At 28.4% G+C, this 25760-nt stretch overlaps 1 long non-coding RNA gene across 1 annotated transcript; it reads left to right on the plus strand.

The window, feature by feature from the left end:
• The first annotated feature begins 846 nt into the window (after nt 1-846).
• Nucleotides 847-25629, plus strand: LOC128664951 (uncharacterized). The gene is made up of 4 exons (XR_008402947.1): nt 847-932; nt 18768-18821; nt 22859-23103; nt 25521-25629. It is a non-coding gene; the product is annotated as an uncharacterized LOC128664951 (long non-coding RNA).
• The last annotated feature ends 131 nt before the right edge of the window (nt 25630-25760 follow it).

The raw sequence follows: 25760 nt of genomic DNA on the forward strand, positions 1-25760 counted from the left end.
GGCTCAGGGAGCAGCGGGATATGGGTTAATATATTTATTTAGTTGCGGTGGGCTCAGGGAGCAGCGGGATAGGGGTTAATATATTTATTTAGTTGCGGTGGGCTCCAGGAGCAGCAGGATAAGGGTTAATATATTTATTTAGTTGTGGCGGGGTCCAGGAGCGGTGGGATAGGGGTTAAACATTTTAGTATAGTGGCGGCGTTTAGTGACAGGGTATAAATAAAGTTGGTAAAAAGCCGAATAGCAGCGAGATCGATGACTGTTAGTTAAAAACAGTCCGCTGCTCATCGACCCATACTTGGTGCGCGGCTTTTTGACAGCTTTTTTGATAAATAAGGAGAGCGTATTCAGGTCCGCGGCCGCGATGTTAGGCGAGCGTATTGGTGCCGGCGAATGCAGCATAGTTGACGGCTTGATAAGTAGGCCTCATGATCGTAAGAACCACTAGGTGAAATTCACTAAGAGGTCTCTCCAGCCTCTCCAGCTTCACCAGTTGCTGTGTTATTAAAACCATTTGATTCACAAAAGAAGGAAGAGATAGATTTTGTGAATCAGCTGGGGGTAAAAACAGGAAATGGTAAAGCTGGAGATAAGTGTAAATGGTCATTTTATTTATCTTTAGGAAGTTGTTTCCTGCTAAAGACATCTACAACTAATAAAATAAAATCTCCATAAAAAATGCTGCTCATAAGATGTCTGATTTATTATTACATATGGTAGAGGTGCTGAAAATAATAGAAAGCACAATAGAGTTTTCTAAAATGTTTTTCATTATTACAAAATTCAAGCGCATAAATAGACAATTTTGTTTCATGAATAAAATATTATTGTTTACTTTTCAGAATGGAAATGTTTTTGTCATTATTGAAAGGCATCTGGACGTACTTATCGGTACCTTAGATCATCTGGTGATATCACTAACAAAAACAGTGGTAACGTGAAATCATATTTTCTATCTATACACAACCTCTAAATAACTTTATAAGAAAGTCAAACTATAAAATACTGGGGTGTGGTTTGTATACTCCAGTGCACCCCTAATAACGGCCACTGACTTTATCTGCAGGCAATGTAATATAACTTACAGAGGCATCATTTTGCTTTATTATTATTATTATTATTATTATTATTATTATTATTATTATCGTTTATTTATAAAGCTCCAACAATTTATGCAACTCTATACAAAAGTACATTACAATAACGAGGGTAAAATACAATAAAAACTTACTTTTGTGATACTATATAATGTACATTACTACACTTATACTGTGTGATACTATATAATGTACATTACTACACTTACACTGTGTGATACTATATACTGTACATTACTACACTTATACTGTGTGATATTATATAATGTACATTACTACACTTATACTGTGTGATACTATATAATGTACATTACTACACATACTGTGTGATACTATATAATGTATATTACTACACTTATACTGTGTGATACTATATAATGTATATTACTACACTTATACTGTGTGATACTATATAATGTACATTACTACACTTATACTGTGTGATACTATATAATGTATATTACTACACTTATACTGTGTGATACTATATAATGTATATTACTACACTTATACTGTGTGATACTATATAATGTATATTACTACACTTATACTGTGTGATACTATATAATGTATATTACTACACTTACACTGTGTGATACTATATAATATATATTACTACATTTACACTGTGTGATACTATATACTGTACATTACTACACTTACATTGTGTGATACTATATAATGTACATTACTACATTTACACTGTGTGATACTATATACTGTACATTACTACACTTACACTGTGTGATACTATATAATGTATATTACTACACTTACACTGTGTGATACTATATACTGTACATTACTACACTTACATTGTGTGATACTATATAATGTACATTACTACACTTACATTGTGTGATACTATATAATGTACATTACTACACTTACATTGTGTGATACTATATACTGTACATTACTACACTTACACTGTGTGATACTATATACTGTACATTACTACGCTTACACTGTGTGATACTATATAATGTACATTACTACACTTACACTGTGTGATACTATATAATGTACATTACTACACTTACACTGTGTGATACTATATAATATATATTACTACATTTACACTGTGTGATACTATATACTGTACATTACTACACTTATATTGTGTGATACTATATAATGTACATTACTACATTTACACTGTGTGATACTATATACTGTACATTACTACACTTACATTGTGTGATACTATATAATGTACATTACTACATTTACACTGTGTGATACTATATACTGTACATTACTACACTTACATTGTGTGATACTATATATTGTACATTACTACACTAACATTGTGTGATACTATATAATGTACATTACTACACTTACATTGTGTGATACTATATAATGTACATTACTACAATAACATTGTGTGATACTATATAATGTATATTACTACACTTACATTGTGTGATGCTATATAATGTATATTACTACACTTATACTGTGTGATACTATATAATGTACATTACTACACTTATACTGTGTGATATTATATAATGTATATTACTACACTTATACTGTGTGATACTATATAATGTATATTACTACACTTACATTGTGTGATACTATATAATGTATATTACTACACTTACATTGTGTGATACTATATAATATATATTACTACACTTACATTGTGTGATACTATATAATGTACATTACTACACTTACATTGTGTGATACTATATAATGTACATTACTACACTTACATTGTGTGATACTATATAATGTATATTACTACACTTACACTGTGTGATACTATATAATGTATATTACTACACTTACACTGTGTGATACTATATAATGTACATTACTACACTTACATTGTGTGATACTATATAATGTACATTACTACACTTACATTGTGTGATACTATATAATGTACATTATTATATTTACATTGTGTGATGCTATATAATGTACATTACTACACTTATACTGTGTGATACTATATAATGTACATTACTACACTTACATTGTGTGATACTGTACATTACTACACTTACATTGTGTGATACTATATAATGTACATTACTACACTTACACTGTGTGATACTATATAATGTATATTACTACACTTACACTGTGTGATACTATATAATGTATATTACTATGTTTACACTGTGTGATAATATATACTGTACATTACTACACTTACATTGTGTGATACTATATAATGTACATTACTACACTTACATTGTGTGATACTATATAATGTATATTACTACACTTACATTGTGTTATACTATATAATGTACATTATTATATTTACATTGTGTGATGCTATATAATGTACATTACTACACTTATACTGTGTGATACTATATAATGTACATTACTACACTTACATTGTGTGATACTATATAATGTGCATTACTACACTTACACTGTTTGATACTATATAATGTATATTACTACACTTACACTGTGTGATACTATATAATGTATATTACTACGTTTACACTGTGTGATAATATATACTGTACATTACTACACTTACATTGTGTGATACTATATAATGTACATTACTACACTTACATTGTGTGATACTATATAATGTATATTACTACACTTACATTGTGTGATACTATATAATGTACATTACTACACTTATTCTGTGTGATACTATATAATGTATATTACTACACTTACATTGTGTGATACTATATAATGTATATTACTACACTTACATTGTGTGATACTATAAAATGTACATTAATACACTTACATTGTGTGATACTATATAATGTACATTACTAAACTTATACTGTGTGATACTATATAATGTATATTACTACACTTACACTGTTTGATACTATATAATGTATATTACTACACTTATACTGTGTGATACTATATAATGTATATTACTATACTTATACTGTGTAAGACTATATAATGTATATTACTACACTTATACTGTGTAAGACTATATGATGTACATTACTACACTTATACTGTGTAAGACTATATGATGTATATTACTACACTTATATAGTGTAAGACTATATGATGTATATTACTACACTTATACTGTGTAAGACTATATAATGTATATTACTATACTTATACTGTGTAAGACTATATGATGTATATTACTACACTTATACTGTGTAAGACTATATGATGTATATTACTACACTTATATAGTGTAAGACTATATGATGTATATTACTACACTTATACTGTGTGATACTATATAATGTATATTACTACACTTATACTGTGTAAGACTATATGATGTATATTACTACACTTATACTGTGTAAGAATATATGATTTACATTACTACACTTATACTGTGTAAGACTATATAATGTATATTACTACACTTATACTGTGTAAGACTATATGATGTATATTACTATACTTATACTGTGTAAGACTATATAATGTATATTACTACACTTACTGTGTAAGACTATATGATGTATATTACTACACTTATACTGTGTAAGACTATATGATGTATATTACTACACTTATACTGTGTAAGACTATATAATGTATATTACTATACTTATACTGTGTAAGACTATATGATGTACATTACTACACATACATTGTGTGTTACTATATAATGTACATTACTACAATTACATTGTGTGATACTATATAATGTATATTACTACACTTACATTGTGTGATACTATATAATGTATATTACTACACTTATACTGTGTGATACTATATAATGTACATTACTACACTTATACTGTGTGATACTATATAATGTATATTTCTACACTTATACTGTGTGATACTATATAATGTATATTACTACACTTACATTGTGTGATGCTATATAATGTATATTACTACACTTACATTGTGTGATACTATATAATATATATTACTAAGCTTACATTGTGTGATACTATATAATGTACATTACTACACTTACATTGTGTGATACTATATAATGTATATTACTACACTTACACTGTGTGATACTTTATAATGTATATTACTACACTTACACTGTGTGATACTATATAATGTACATTACTACACTTACATTGTGTGATACTATATAATGTACATTATTATATTTACATTGTGTGATGCTATATAATGTACATTACTACACTTATACTGTGTGATACTATATAATGTACATTACTACACTTACATTGTGTGATACTGTACATTACTACACTTACATTGTGTGATACTATATAATGTACATTACTACACTTACACTGTGTGATACTATATAATGTATATTACTACACTTACACTGTGTGATACTATATAATGTATATTACTACGTTTACACTGTGTGATAATATATACTGTACATTACTACACTTACATTGTGTGATACTATATAATGTACATTACTACACTTACATTGTGTGATACTATATAATGTATATTACTACACTTACATTGTGTGATACTATATAATGTACATTACTACACTTATACTGTGTGATACTATATAATGTATATTACTACACTTACATTGTGTGATACTATATAATGTATATTACTACACTTACATTGTGTGATACTATAAAATGTACATTAATACACTTACATTGTGTGATACTATATAATGTATATTACTACACTTATACTGTGTGATACTATATAATGTATATTACTACACTTATACTGTGTGATACTATATAATGTATATTACTACACTTACACTGTGTGATACTATATAATATATATTACTACATTTACACTGTGTGATACTATATACTGTACATTACTACACTTACATTGTGTGATACTATATAATGTACATTACTACATTTACACTGTGTGATACTATATACTGTACATTACTACACTTACACTGTGTGATACTATATAATGTACATTACTACACTTACACTGTGTGATACTATATACTGTACATTACTACACTTACACTGTGTGATACTATATACTGTACATTACTACGCTTACACTGTGTGATACTATATAATGTACATTACTACACTTACACTGTGTGATACTATATAATGTACATTACTACACTTACACTGTGTGATACTATATAATGTACATTACTACATTTACACTGTGTGATACTATATACTGTACATTACTACACTTACATTGTGTGATACTATATAATGTACATTACTACATTTACACTGTGTGATACTATATACTGTACATTACTACACTTACATTGTGTGATACTATATATTGTACATTACTACACTAACATTGTGTGATACTATATAATGTACATTACTACACTTACATTGTGTGATACTATATAATGTACATTACTACAATAACATTGTGTGATACTATATAATGTATATTACTACACTTACATTGTGTGATGCTATATAATGTATATTACTACACTTATACTGTGTGATACTATATAATGTACATTACTACACTTATACTGTGTGATATTATATAATGTATATTACTACACTTATACTGTGTGATACTATATAATGTATATTACTACACTTACATTGTGTGATACTATATAATGTATATTACTACACTTACATTGTGTGATACTATATAATGTACATTACTACACTTACATTGTGTGATACTATATAATGTACATTACTACACTTACATTGTGTGATACTATATAATGTATATTACTACACTTACACTGTGTGATACTATATAATGTATATTACTACACTTACACTGTGTGATACTATATAATGTACATTACTACACTTACATTGTGTGATACTATATAATGTACATTACTACACTTACATTGTGTGATACTATATAATGTACATTATTATATTTACATTGTGTGATGCTATATAATGTACATTACTACACTTATACTGTGTGATACTATATAATGTACATTACTACACTTACATTGTGTGATACTGTACATTACTACACTTACATTGTGTGATACTATATAATGTACATTACTACACTTACACTGTGTGATACTATATAATGTATATTACTACACTTACACTGTGTGATACTATATAATGTATATTACTACGTTTACACTGTGTGATAATATATACTGTACATTACTACACTTACATTGTGTGATACTATATAATGTACATTACTACACTTACATTGTGTGATACTATATAATGTATATTACTACACTTACATTGTGTTATACTATATAATGTACATTATTATATTTACATTGTGTGATGCTATATAATGTACATTACTACACTTATACTGTGTGATACTATATAATGTATATTACTACACTTATACTGTGTGATACTATATAATGTACATTACTACACTTATACTGTGTGATACTATATAATGTATATTACTACACTTATACTGTGTGATACTATATAATGTATATTACTACACTTATACTGTGTGATACTATATAATGTATATTACTACACTTATACTGTGTGATACTATATAATGTATATTACTACACTTACATTGTGTGATACTATATAATGTACATTACTACACTTACATTGTGTGATACTATATAATGTATATTACTACACTTACACTGTGTGATACTATATAATGTATATTACTACACTTACACTGTGTGATACTATATAATGTACATTACTACACTTACATTGTGTGATACTATATAATGTACATTATTATATTTACATTGTGTGATGCTATATAATGTACATTACTACACTTATACTGTGTGATACTATATAATGTACATTACTACACTTACATTGTGTGATACTATATAATGTATATTACTACACTTACATTGTGTGATACTATATAATGTACATTACTACACTTATACTGTGTGATACTATATAATGTATATTACTACACTTACATTGTGTGATACTATATAATGTATATTACTACACTTACATTGTGTGATACTATATAATGTATATTACTACACTTACACTGTGTGATACTATATAATGTATATTACTACACTTACACTGTGTGATACTATATAATGTACATTACTACACTTACACTGTGTGATACTATATAATGTATATTACTACGTTTACACTGTGTGATAATATATACTGTACATTACTACACTTACATTGTGTGATACTATATAATGTACATTACTACACTTACATTGTGTGATACTATATAATGTATATTACTACACTTACATTGTGTGATACTATATAATGTACATTACTACACTTATACTGTGTGATACTATATAATGTATATTACTACACTTACATTGTGTGATACTATATAATGTATATTACTACACTTACATTGTGTGATACTATAAAATGTACATTAATACACTTACATTGTGTGATACTATATAATGTATATTACTACACTTATACTGTGTGATACTATATAATGTATATTACTACACTTATACTGTGTGATACTATATAATGTATATTACTACACTTACACTGTGTGATACTATATAATATATATTACTACATTTACACTGTGTGATACTATATACTGTACATTACTACACTTACATTGTGTGATACTATATAATGTACATTACTACATTTACACTGTGTGATACTATATACTGTACATTACTACACTTACACTGTGTGATACTATATAATGTACATTACTACACTTACACTGTGTGATACTATATACTGTACATTACTACACTTACACTGTGTGATACTATATACTGTACATTACTACGCTTACACTGTGTGATACTATATAATGTACATTACTACACTTACACTGTGTGATACTATATAATGTACATTACTACACTTACACTGTGTGATACTATATAATATATATTACTACATTTACACTGTGTGATACTATATACTGTACATTACTACACTTACATTGTGTGATACTATATAATGTACATTACTACATTTACACTGTGTGATACTATATACTGTACATTACTACACTTACATTGTGTGATACTATATATTGTACATTACTACACTAACATTGTGTGATACTATATAATGTACATTACTACACTTACATTGTGTGATACTATATAATGTACATTACTACAATAACATTGTGTGATACTATATAATGTATATTACTACACTTACATTGTGTGATGCTATATAATGTATATTACTACACTTATACTGTGTGATACTATATAATGTACATTACTACACTTATACTGTGTGATATTATATAATGTATATTACTACACTTATACTGTGTGATACTATATAATGTATATTACTACACTTACATTGTGTGATACTATATAATGTATATTACTACACTTACATTGTGTGATACTATATAATATATATTACTACACTTACATTGTGTGATACTATATAATGTACATTACTACACTTACATTGTGTGATACTATATAATGTACATTACTACACTTACATTGTGTGATACTATATAATGTATATTACTACACTTACACTGTGTGATACTATATAATGTATATTACTACACTTACACTGTGTGATACTATATAATGTACATTACTACACTTACATTGTGTGATACTATATAATGTACATTACTACACTTACATTGTGTGATACTATATAATGTACATTATTATATTTACATTGTGTGATGCTATATAATGTACATTACTACACTTATACTGTGTGATACTATATAATGTACATTACTACACTTACATTGTGTGATACTGTACATTACTACACTTACATTGTGTGATACTATATAATGTACATTACTACACTTACACTGTGTGATACTATATAATGTATATTACTACACTTACACTGTGTGATACTATATAATGTATATTACTACGTTTACACTGTGTGATAATATATACTGTACATTACTACACTTACATTGTGTGATACTATATAATGTACATTACTACACTTACATTGTGTGATACTATATAATGTATATTACTACACTTACATTGTGTTATACTATATAATGTACATTATTATATTTACATTGTGTGATGCTATATAATGTACATTACTACACTTATACTGTGTGATACTATATAATGTACATTACTACACTTACATTGTGTGATACTATATAATGTACATTACTACACTTACACTGTGTGATACTATATAATGTATATTACTACACTTACACTGTGTGATACTATATAATGTATATTACTACGTTTACACTGTGTGATAATATATACTGTACATTACTACACTTACATTGTGTGATACTATATAATGTACATTACTACACTTACATTGTGTGATACTATATAATGTATATTACTACACTTACATTGTGTGATACTATATAATGTACATTACTACACTTATACTGTGTGATACTATATAATGTATATTACTACACTTACATTGTGTGATACTATATAATGTATATTACTACACTTACATTGTGTGATACTATAAAATGTACATTAATACACTTACATTGTGTGATACTATATAATGTACATTACTAAACTTATACTGTGTGATACTATATAATGTATATTACTACACTTACACTGTTTGATACTATATAATGTATATTACTACACTTATACTGTGTGATACTATATAATGTATATTACTATACTTATACTGTGTAAGACTATATAATGTATATTACTACACTTATACTGTGTAAGACTATATGATGTACATTACTACACTTATACTGTGTAAGACTATATGATGTATATTACTACACTTATATAGTGTAAGACTATATGATGTATATTACTACACTTATACTGTGTAAGACTATATAATGTATATTACTATACTTATACTGTGTAAGACTATATGATGTATATTACTACACTTATACTGTGTAAGACTATATGATGTATATTACTACACTTATATAGTGTTAGACTATATGATGTATATTACTACACTTATACTGTGTGATACTATATAATGTATATTACTACACTTATACTGTGTAAGACTATATGATGTATATTACTACACTTATACTGTGTAAGAATATATGATTTACATTACTACACTTATACTGTGTAAGACTATATAATGTATATTACTACACTTATACTGTGTAAGACTATATGATGTATATTACTATACTTATACTGTGTAAGACTATATAATGTATATTACTACACTTACTGTGTAAGACTATATGATGTATATTACTACACTTATACTGTGTAAGACTATATGATGTATATTACTACACTTATACTGTGTAAGACTATATAATGTATATTACTATACTTATACTGTGTAAGACTATATGATGTACATTAATACACATACATTGTGTGTTACTATATAATGTACATTACTACAATTACATTGTGTGATACTATATAATGTATATTACTACACTTACATTGTGTGATACTATACAATGTATATTACTACACTTATACTGTGTGATACTATATAATGTACATTACTACACTTATACTGTGTGATACTATATAATGTATATTTCTACACTTATACTGTGTGATACTATATAATGTATATTACTACACTTACATTGTGTGATACTATATAATGTATATTACTACACTTACATTGTGTGATACTATATAATATATATTACTAAGCTTACATTGTGTGATACTATATGATGTATATTACTACACTTATACTGTGTAAGACTATATAATGTATATTACTACGCTTATACTGTGTAAGACTATATGATGTATATTACTACACTTATATAGTGTAAGACTATATGATGTATATTACTACACTTATACTGTGTGATACTATATAATGTATATTACTACACTTATACTGTGTAAGACTATATGATGTATATTACTACACTTATACTGTGTAAGAATATATGATTTACATTACTACACTTATACTGTGTAAGACTATATAATGTATATTACTACACTTATACTGTGTAAGACTATATGATGTATATTACTATACCTATACTGTGTAAGACTATATAATGTATATTACTATACTTATACTGTGTAAGACTATATGATGTATATTACTACACTTATACTGTGTAAGACTATATAATGTATATTAATATACTTATACTGTGTAAGACTATATGATGTATATTACTACACTTATACCGTGTAAGACTATATGATGTACATTACTACACTTATATTGTGTAAGACTATATGATGTACATTACTACACTTATATTGTGTAAGATTATATGATGTACATTACTACACTTATATTGTGTAAGACTATATGATGAATATTACTACACTTATACTGTGTAAGACTATATGATGTATATTACTACACTTATACTGTGTAAGACTATATAATGTATATTACTACACTTATATTGTGTAAGACTATATGATGTACATTACTACACCTATATTGTGTAAGACTATATGATGAATATTACTACACTTATATTGTGTAAGACTATATGATGTACATTACTACACTTATACTGTGTAAGACTATATGATGTACATTACTACACTTATACTGTGTAAGATTATATGATGTATATTACTACACTTATACTGTGTAAGACTATATGATGTATATTACTACACTTATACTGTGTAAGACTATATGATGTATATTACTACACTTATACTGTGTAAGACTATATAATGTATATTACTATACTTATACTGTGTAAGACTATATGATGTATATTACTACACTTATACTGTGTAAGACTATATGATGTATATTACTACACTTATACTGTGTAAGACTATATGATGTATATTACTACACTTATACTGTGTAAGACTATATGATGAACATTACTACACTTATAGTGTGTACGACTATATGATGTATATTACTACACTTAAACTGTGTAAGACTATATGATGTATATTACTACACTTATACTGTGTAAGACTATATGATGTACATTACTACACTTATACTGTGTAAGACTATATGATGTACATTACTACACTTATACTGTGTGATACTATATAATGTACATTACTACACTTATACTGTGTAAGACTATATAATGTATATTACTACACTTATACTGTGTAAGACTATATGATGTATATTACTACACTTATACTGTGTAAGACTATATAATGTATATTACTACACTTATACTGTGTAAGACTATATGATGTATATTACTACACTTATACTGTGTAAGACTATATAATGTATATTACTACACTTATACTGTGTAAGACTATATGATGTATATTACTACACTTATACTGTGTAAGACTATATGATGTATATTACTACACTTACACTGTGTGATACTATATAATGTACATTACTACGCTTACACTCTGTGATACTATATAATGTATATTACTATACTTATACTGTGTAAGACTATATGATGTATATTACTACACTTATACTGTGTAAGACTATATGATGTATATTACTACACTTATACTGTGTAAGACTATATGATGTATATTACTACACTTATACTGTGTAAGACTATATGATGTATATTACTACACTTACACTGTGTGATACTATATAATGTACATTACTACGCTTACACTCTGTGATACTATATAATGTATATTACTATACTTATACTGTGTAAGACTATATGATGTATATTACTACACTTATACTGTGTAAGACTATATGATGTATATTACTACACTTATACTGTGTAAGGCTTTAAGATGTATAATACTACACTTATACTGTGTAAGACTATATAATGTATATTACTACACTTATACTGTGTAAGACTATATGATGTATATTACTACACTTACACTGTGTGATACTATATAATGTACATTACTACGCTTACACTCTGTGATACTATATAATGTATATTACTATACTTATACTGTGTAAGACTATATGATGTATATTACTACACTTATACTGTGTAAGACTATATGATGTATATTACTACACTTATACTGTGTAAGGCTTTAAGATGTATAATACTACACTTATACTGTGTAAGACTATATAATGTATATTACTACACTTATACTGTGTAAGACTATATGATGTACATTACTACACTTATACTGTGTAACACTATATGATGTATATTACTACACTTATACTGTGTAAGACTATATAATGTATATTACTACACTTATACTGTGTAAGACTATATGATGTATATTACTACACTTATACTGTGTAAGACTATATGATGTATATTACTACACTTATACTGTGTAAGACTATATGATGTACATTACTACACTTATACTGTGTAAGACTATATGATGTACATTACTACACTTATACTGTGTAAGACTATATGATGTACATTACTACACTTATACTGTGTAAGACTATATGATGTACATTACTACACTTATACTGTGTAAGACTATATGATGTACATTACTACACTTATACTGTGTAAGACTATATGATGTACATTACTACACTTATACTGTGTAAGACTATATGATGTATATTACTACACTTATACTGTGTAAGACTATATGATGTATATTACTACACTTATACTGTGTAAGACTGTATAATGTATATTACTACACTTATACTGTGTAAGACTATATGATGTATATTACTATACATATACTGTGTAAGACTATATGATGTACATTACTACACTTATACTGTGTAAGACTATATGATGTACATTACTACACTTATACTGTGTAAGACTATATGATGTACATTACTACACTTATACTGTGTAAGACTATATGATGTATATTACTACACTTATACTGTGTAAGACTATATGATGTATATTACTACACTTATACTGTGTAAGACTGTATAATGTATATTACTACACTTATACTGTGTAAGACTATATGATGTATATTACTACACTTATACTGTGTAAGACTATATAATGTATATTACTACACTTATACTGTGTAAGACTATATGATGTATATTACTACACTTATACTGTGTAAGACTATATGATGTATATTACTACACTTACACTGTGTGATACTATATAATGTACATTACTACGCTTACACTCTGTGATACTATATAATGTATATTACTATACTTATACTGTGTAAGACTATATGATGTATATTACTACACTTATACTGTGTAAGACTATATGATGTATATTACTACACTTATACTGTGTAAGACTATATGATGTATATTACTACACTTATACTGTGTAAGACTATATGATGTATATTACTACACTTACACTGTGTGATACTATATAATGTACATTACTACGCTTACACTCTGTGATACTATATAATGTATATTACTATACTTATACTGTGTAAGACTATATGATGTATATTACTACACTTATACTGTGTAAGACTATATGATGTATATTACTACACTTATACTGTGTAAGGCTTTAAGATGTATAATACTACACTTATACTGTGTAAGACTATATAATGTATATTACTACACTTATACTGTGTAAGACTATATGATGTATATTACTACACTTACACTGTGTGATACTATATAATGTACATTACTACGCTTACACTCTGTGATACTATATAATGTATATTACTATACTTATACTGTGTAAGACTATATGATGTATATTACTACACTTATACTGTGTAAGACTATATGATGTATATTACTACACTTATACTGTGTAAGGCTTTAAGATGTATAATACTACACTTATACTGTGTAAGACTATATAATGTATATTACTACACTTATACTGTGTAAGACTATATGATGTACATTACTACACTTATACTGTGTAACACTATATGATGTATATTACTACACTTATACTGTGTAAGACTATATAATGTATATTACTACACTTATACTGTGTAAGACTATATGATGTATATTACTACACTTATACTGTGTAAGACTATATGATGTATATTACTACACTTATACTGTGTAAGACTATATGATGTACATTACTACACTTATACTGTGTAAGACTATATGATGTACATTACTACACTTATACTGTGTAAGACTATATGATGTACATTACTACACTTATACTGTGTAAGACTATATGATGTACATTACTACACTTATACTGTGTAAGACTATATGATGTACATTACTACACTTATACTGTGTAAGACTATATGATGTACATTACTACACTTATACTGTGTAAGACTATATGATGTATATTACTACACTTATACTGTGTAAGACTATATGATGTATATTACTACACTTATACTGTGTAAGACTGTATAATGTATATTACTACACTTATACTGTGTAAGACTATATGATGTATATTACTATACATATACTGTGTAAGACTATATGATGTACATTACTACACTTATACTGTGTAAGACTATATGATGTACATTACTACACTTATACTGTGTAAGACTATATGATGTACATTACTACACTTATACTGTGTAAGACTATATGATGTACATTACTACACTTATACTGTGTAAGACTATATGATGTATATTACTACACTTATACTGTGTAAGACTATATGATGTATATTACTACACTTATACTGTGTAAGACTATATGATGTATATTACTACACTTATACTGTGTAAGACTATATGATGTACATTACTACACTTATACTGTGTAAGACTATATGATGTACATTACTACACTTATACTGTGTAAGACTATATGATGTACATTACTACACTTATACTGTGTAAGACTATATGATGTACATTACTACACTTATACTGTGTAAGACTATATGATGTATATTACTACACTTATACTGTGTAAGACTATATGATGTATATTACTACACTTATACTGTGTAAGACTATATGATGTATATTACTACACTTATACTGTGTAAGACTATATGATGTATATTACTACACTTATACTGTGTAAGACTATATGATGTACATTACTACACTTATACTGTGTAAGACTATATGATGTATATTACTACACTTATACTGTGTAAGACTATATGATGTATATTACTACACTTATACTGTGTAAGACTATATGATGTATATTACTACACTTATACTGTGTAAGACTATATGATGTATATTACTACACTTATACTGTGTAAGACTATATGGTGTATATTACTACACTTATACTGTGTTAGACTATATAATGTATATTACTACACTTATACTGTGTAAGACTATATGATGTACATTACTACACTTATACTGTGTAAGACTATATGATGTATATTACTACACTTATACTGTGTAAGATTATATGATGTATAATACTACACTTATACTGTGTAAGACTATATGATGTATATTACTATACTTATACTGTGTAAGACTATATGGTGTATATTACTACACTTATACTGTGTAAGACTATATGATGTATAATACTACACTTATACTGTGTAAGACTATATAATGTATATTACTATACTTATACTGTGTAAGACTATATGATGTATATTACTACACTTATACTGTGTAAGACTATATAATGTATATTACTACACTTATACTGTGTAAGACTATATAATGTATATTACTACACTTATACTGTGTAAGACTATATAATGTATATTACTATACTTATACTGTGTAAGACTATATGGTGTATATTACTACACTTATACTGTGTAAGACTATATGATGTATATTACTACACTTATACTGTGTAAGACTATATGATGTATATTACTACACTTATACTGTGTAAGACTATATGATGTATATTACTACACTTATACTGTGTAAGACTATATAATGTACATTACTACACTTATACTGTGTAAGACTATATGATGTATATTACTACACTTATACTGTGTAAGACTATATGATGCATATTACTACACTTATACTGTGTAAGACTATATGATGTATAATACTACACTTATACTGTGTAAGACTATATGATGTATAATACTACACTTATACTGTGTAAGACTATATGATGTACATTACTACACTTATACTGTGTAAGACTATATGATGTTTATTACTACACTTATACTGTGTAAGACTATATGATGTACATTACTACACTTATACTGTGTAAGACTATATGATGTATAATACTACACTTATACTGTGTAAGACTATATGATGTATATTACTACACTAATACTGTGTAAGACTATATGATGTACATTACTACACTTATACTGTGTAAGACTATATGATGTATATTACTATACTTATACTGTGTAAGACTATATGATGTATATTACTACACTTATACTGTGTAAGACTATATGATGTACATTACTACACTTTTACTGTGTAAGACTATATGATGTATATTACTACACTTATACTGTGTAAGACTATATGATGTATATTACTACACTTATACTGTGTAAGACTATATGATGTACATTACTACACTTATACTGTGTAAGACTATATGATGTATATTACTATACTTATACTGTGTAAGACTATATAATGTACATTACTACACTTATACTGTGTAAGACTATATGATGTATATTACTACACTTATACTGTGTAAGACTATATAATGTACATTACTACACTTATACTGTGTAAGACTATATGATGTATATTACTACACTTATACTGTGTAAGACTATATAATGTATATTACTACACTTACTGTGTAAGACTATATGATGTATATTACTACACTAATACTGTGTAAGACTATATAATGTACATTACTACACTTATACTGTGTAAGACTATATGATGTACATTACTACATTTACATTGCAGACATCTAGAAAAGGAGAGAAGTGCCCTGCCCTTGAGCACAATCAGTTGTAGATGCATTTTTATACAAATTGAGCTACAGTTAGAGGGGCTCTTAAGCTTACAGTCTAAAGGAAGTTTTACACAAATGATGTCAGTGTCACATATTTATACCTGAGCCATGAGGTAATCTAAGGTTTCTTGGTCTTTTTTTTCTTTTTTAGAAATCACTTATTGGAGATATTGACAACATTCTTACTGATCTGAGCAAAGTATTGGTATGTAACTTCTACTATCTAGTATTAGTATCTACTACTATCTATCTATCTATCTATCTATCTATCTATCTATCTGTCACAAATTCCACAGCATCAAAGTGCAATATATTTCCTTTCCGCTATTTATACATCAGGTACAAGTACAGTGAAGCTTTGCTTAATGCAGCCAATGCCCTTAATCATGATTAACTGGTCGATACCTCTCTATACTGTATTGGTATCTGATGTTTAACTAAAGACATGGAAATATATTAAATGTTGGGGCGTATATGGATTTCTATATTAGATAAATGTCATTGGTGCTGTTGCCACATTGTAGGATGTACATTACCTGCTTATATAGGTCTATAACATTTTCAAGTAGAACTTAAAGGGATATTAACCCCTTTGCTACCGGGAATTTCAGAAAGAAACTTGCCCAAAGTACTGGAGAATTTTTTAGCATTTTTGCTATAACGCTGTTTAAACAGAAAGAGAAATGCACAGGTGTGTATTTATCAAAACTATACTTTGATGCAAAAACACTCCCAGATTGCCTATATTAATGGATCGTGTACAAAACATTAATGAAAAAAAACTAGTGTACAATATCCATCACATTATCCCATAACCTTCAGTATTTAACCACTAAACTGCCAATACCCCCACCGCATTATCCTCTAACCTACGTAACCCCTAAAATGCCAATACCCCCACCGCACTATCCCCTAACCTAATTAACCCTTAACTGCCAATACCGCACTGCAAACACCCTCTATCCTATAAACCCCTACACCACCAATCCCCCTATCGCAAACTACCCCTACACTAATTTACTCCCTAACAGCTAATCTGACCCACCTAATTTAACACTCCCTAAGTTATAGAAATAAAAAATACTAACATTACAAAAAAACAAACAAAGACATTACCACAAAAAAAATCAGTAAAGCACATCCTAAAACTAAAGTTCCTTTAAAATAAAACCCACCCCAACATAATAAACCCTATACTAACACTAAAACCTACTCTTAAAAATTCCCAAGTAACCCTCACCCCCCAATTATCTTAAAAAGCCTAAACTACAAATTACCTCGATAAGGTCATATGTTAGGGCATTGCCGTAAAGTGATTATAGCTCTTTTGCATTCAAAATCATATTTTTTAAAAAGCCCTATCTGAACTATGAAAGAACATTTATGGGTTTCTTGTACCTTTAAAGAAACACTCTACCCCCCAAAAAAAGATTATGTCATCCATATGAAATAGCAACTTTTAAACATGCTGAGAGTTTATAAAGAAAAAATAAGATGAGCTAAAAACAGCAGAAAAACGTCTCTAAGTGAGGAAAACCAATAGATCTTAGACTAATATCAGCAATTAAGCATTTATTTTATAAGTATGATTTAGTCCTAAACTAATGTCAGCAATTTAGGCATTCAATATATAAAACAGAAACAATGTCTAGATAAAATACAATGTCTAAAAAACCATCGGTGGTAACAATGTTAAAATAAATCTGTAGAGTGCAGCAGCTATCTTCATAAAAAATGGAACATCTATTAAGTCTCGTGTTTGAGGAGGAATAAATAGTTTCAGAGGTGGAATGCTCACCAGCAATCCAACAGTCTGGGAAAAAATATTGCAACAGCTACCTGAATTCTCGTTGATTGTCCCGGATTACCTTACCACTTTGTATAGCGTCGCATCTATGCATTGGTGACCTTTATGGTAATTGTTGGGAGAGGACCCTGCGCAAATATATATATACTTCTAGCTCCCCTCGGGAGGTTCCCTAGTAAACCTCAAAATTAACAGTAGTGTAAGTGATCAAGCAAGTGCCAAAAAGGCTGAGGTAGGTGAGTGAAACAACTTGTGGATTTCCTAGACTTTTAAATACCAATACGGTATACAATTTTAATACATTACAATCTAATACAATAAAAATCAATCAAATTCATGGATCCATGTTTAACAGAAATATAGTACAATAATGGAATTACAATAATAAAATCACATATAAAATCACATATAAAAATTCTTGAATACAAGCAATATCTTAGAAGCAACTGTGTCTATGTAGTAGATCTAATGGTAGATCCCCCAAAAATGGATGATAAGAAGAAATTGGTAAATGTGTGTTCCAAAGAGTCCCAGTTCAAAAGTAGTCCCAGTTTAAAAAATTATATCCTTTGTGTTTGTAGGGATAAAAATACAAGTTAGTGAGAGATATTGAAAAAATACAGCTAAAACATGGCTGATAATAATAGAAAAAATTAAATTGCAAAAAATAAAAAATAATTAATTGTGAAAAAATCTTGAGTGTGATTGGTCACAAGAAGAACATCATCAAAATTGTGAAAGAATGTGATGACATAAAAAACATCATAAAAATGTAGAAAATATTATCAAATAAGGGAAGGAAGTTATAGGTGTTGAAAGAATGTAGTGGTGGATTCCTTATCTCTTCAAAATCCGTGAATATCTCCAATGAATATACAAGCTATCCAATGAATATAAAGGTTACCTTTGGTAACCTTTAGATGTATAGCTTTTCGTACCTCCAAATGATCAGTGTTTTCACCTTTGGCTACTATACTCTTTGTGTCCCGGTATACCTCACCACTGTTATAGCAAGATATGACAAGCTATATATCTAAAGGTTACCAACGCATAGATGCGACCCTATGCTGCACTTTACAGATTTATTTTAACATTGTTACCACTGGTGGTTTTTTAGACATTGTATTTTATCTAGACATTGTTTCTTTTTTGTATATTGAAATATTGAATGCCTAAATTGCTGACATTAGTTTAAGACTAAATCATACTTATAAAATAAATGCTTAATTGCTATTAGTCTAAGATCTATTAGTTTTCCTTGCTTAGAGATGTTTTCCTGCTGTTTAGCGTACCTTATTTTTTCTTTTAAACTTTTTGTTATACTAGTTTGGCCTCTCAGGGAACTCACTTCTTTAAGGTTGCAAAAAGCATCCCTCACTTTGCAACTTGACACCTACAGGTATTGATACCTGTGTTTTGGTTTTATTAGACTATTCTAATTTTATGCTGAGATTTTATGCCTTAAAAATATTAAATAAAAGCTGTTTAAACTAATTAGTTAGAGCATGTCATATTAAGACTATCGACCCTACACTACTGTGTGCTTTAGCCCTGAAAATACGACTCAGGACTCGCGAAGCACTGTTGGTCCAGAGGGAAAATGCTGCTGATCCAATCAAGAGCTCTGGTCACATGACTCAGATTTGCTACTAGCGCTGTTGATCAGATCAGCAGGATTTTCCACTGTGAATTTAATCTCTTTACAAAGGTTAAGCACACAGTAATCGGATCAATACATATAAAATTAATGGATTATAACCTCAGTTTTTTACTATATGGTGCTTTAATCTATAGTGGCAGTTGCACAAATTCCTACTAATGCTCTTTGGCTTATAGTTAATTCCTACCTATGTCCAGTGAGCATTCACAGGAAGTAATTGTCAACCAATGAGCATTGACATAAAGTAATTTTCAACCAATGAGCATTAACAGGAAGTAATTGTCAGCCAGTGATCACTCACAGGATGGTATTGTCAACCAATGAGCATTAACAGGAAGTAGTTGTCAACCAATGAGCATTTACATAAAGTAATTGTCAACCAATGAGCATTCACAGAAAGTAATTTTCAACCAATGAGCATTAGCAGGAAGCAATTGTCAGCCGATGATCATTCACAGGATGGTATTGTCAACCAATGAGCATTAACAGGAAGTAGTTGTCAATCAATGAGCATTCACAGAAAGTAATTGTCAACCAATGAGCATTCTTAGGAAGTTATTGTCAACCAATGAGCATTAACAGGAAGTAAAAAATAGAAATAAGTAAATGTGTTTAGAAGCTCGAGTTCACATATTAGAAGAGTTGAGCATCCATATGATCAGGACCCTTTGCTGCTATTAAATTTCTAGTGTGTATTAGAGGATGGATTTACAAAACTAAAGAGGTTTACTTAATTTGACATATTATGCAGTAATCAGTCTTTTTTCTTATACAGAAATGCAGTCTTCCCATTGTTGGGCCATTGATCGCAGGTGTCCTTCCTCTTCTTGGTGGTGCCTTGGGCGTTGTAGGGGCTGTTGTTGATACTGCTCTTAATGTTGTTGGCGGTGTTGTTAATGGTCTTCTTGGTGGCAGCGGTGGTCTTCTTGGTGGCAGCGGTGGTCTTCTTGGTGGTCTTTTTGGTGGCAGCGGTGGCCTTCTTGGTGCTGGACGCAGATAAGGTCTCTTTGGCTGATACAGGTAAGTTCTCAGCTTTACAATTTCTGTAACTAGGGTGGCTGCTCTATTGTATTGATAAAAGTCACTAAATATAAACAGTTTGTCTATTGAAACACTATGGTACTTCTATTGCTAGATCATTTATTGAATTGTTACCACAAGATTGTTGTTCATTAAGGGATAGATTACAAGTGGAGTGCACATTAATGCTCCCAGTTGAGCGATTTTTGGACTAGAAGTAAGATTTTTGTGCTCATTAGGTTGCACTCATATTATTAGTTGAAAGTAAACTGTTTTTGCTCTTGCGGTAACCCAAGCACAAAAATCCAAAGTTAGAATATCACGTACGTGGTCACGTATTCCCCCATAGAAGTCAATGGAGAAAGAAAATTGGAAAAAAAAGCCCACTCTTGTGCAAACACAATTGCATATTCTCATTTGTGCTAACCCAGCACAAAAAAATGTATATTTCCCATTTCAATGTTCTTCACATGGTACAATATATAGATGATTATATATAGATATATACTGATACATATAGAAATATATATTTATAAATACATATAACATATTCCACTATGTGCAGAACATTGGAATGGGAAATATTTATAGTAAAAACATAGTTAAAACCTTTATTAAAAATGAATATCGCAAAAATATGTTTTACATGTTTTCATCTACTTAATGGCAAAGGGCTATAATGCACTTATATGTATGTCTATATATCTATACATATTTATTTATGTGTTCATGTGTGTATTTATATGTGTATATATGTATTTACAATGTGTGTATCTATATATATATATATATATATATATATATATATATATATATACACACATACATAGACATCTTTAGACATGTATATGTATGTATGTCTATGTTCACGCAATCATGTTTACTTTCAACTCGTAATATGAGCAGTAAGCCCGATGAGCACAAACCCTGACGATAAACCTCTTATCACTTGGGCGCAAATGTTTGTGCTCCACTTGTAACCTAGCCCTAAATGAACTAATTTAATTTCACTAAAGGGATCTAAAAGTCTAAAATTAAACCTTCTAGATTTAGATAGATCATGAAATATTAATCACATTTTTCAAATTTACTTCATTCTCTTGTTATCCTTTGTTGAAGAGTAAAACTAGATAGGATTATAGGAGCTCATGAACTTGCTCATTCTATGGTAACAGTGTTTGCAACAATGTAAAAAATTACATTAGATGGCTCAAGATATGAAAACACTTCAGAGCTAATTTAAGATTACTTTTTAATAAAGGATATCAAGTGATCTAAGCAAAATTGATCAACTAAATCTGTCCTTTTAATATCTAAGGTATTTTGTGTTACAATCATTTATAATACTGCAGTAGGGTTAAAGAGAAATGAAACTCACATTTTTCTTTCATGATTCAGATAGGGCATCTTTCTAATGTACGTCTATTATCTAATTTGCTTCATTCTCTCAACTGCAATTAATAAATCCCTGGTATTTAGATGTAAACATCTCTAGCACTGTATAAAACCTAATATCTCTATTCTATCTGTATACAACAACATGACACAGACAGGACCTATTGCCAACAATGTAATATCAGTGGGTTTGTGTAAACCCTGGAAGGATTGTAAAGGGTTAATCTAGTCAAAATTACACTTTCATGATTCAGGTAGAGCAGCAATGTTAAGTAACTTTCTAATTTACTCCTATTATAATGTTTTCTTTGTTCTCTTGCTATCTTTATTTGAAAAAGCAAGAATATAAGCTTAGAAGCCATCCCATTTTTGGTTTAGCACCTAGGCAGCACTTTATGATTGGTGTCCTAATGTAGTCACCAATCAGCAAGAGCTACCCAGCTTACATTCAAATAAAGATACCAAGAGAACAAAGAAAAATGTATAATTAGAGTAAATTAGAAAGTTGCTTAAAATTGCTGCTCTATCTGAATCATGAGAGTTTAATTTTGATTTCACAGTCCCTTTAAGTATAAATATCCAGTTAGCTTTTCTTTTGTAAAGAATTCCCTCTCTATTCCCTCCTCTTGGTAATGATTTGACCTTTTCTACAATATTTAACACAATAATAAACTATATATATTTTTTTAAAATAATTTTTATTTTAGTATAAAAGATCAATAATTGTTTGTTTCATCTATAAATTGATAATATAAAATGTATGACTTTCGTTATTGGTACCCCTAGAGATGTAGGAAGTGTCTTCATTAACCAATCAATAAGGAATCAGTTGGATCACATGATACATGTCTGGTTAACTTCAATATCCATTAAAGTGTTTCCAGAGACATTTTTATAATATTTTTATGTTTTAGATGATTTCATGTCCTGTTAATAATAAAATATTATGCATTTTATTAATAAGAATTTTCATACAACATTTAACATTTTGAGTTTTATAAGAGTTTGTATTTTCTTTCTAGGAACATCTCTGCTCCATCTCTGCAAAACCAGCTGATGTGGATTTACTGATTCTTAATGATTTTTTTCTGTTTCTCTAGATTTTCATTTACTTGTATCAACTGTTAATGAAATAAAAGCATTGCATTATGGGTTATCTGTGTTTATTTTGCTGTATCTGGGGACAGAGCTGAAATCATATTACAGAAATCTATGTACATCTCATATTTACATGATTTAGCAGCAATTTCATGGTTTATAAA

This window comes from Bombina bombina, chromosome 6, assembly GCF_027579735.1.
Source record: "Bombina bombina isolate aBomBom1 chromosome 6, aBomBom1.pri, whole genome shotgun sequence".
Taxonomy (NCBI): Eukaryota; Metazoa; Chordata; class Amphibia; order Anura; family Bombinatoridae; genus Bombina; species Bombina bombina.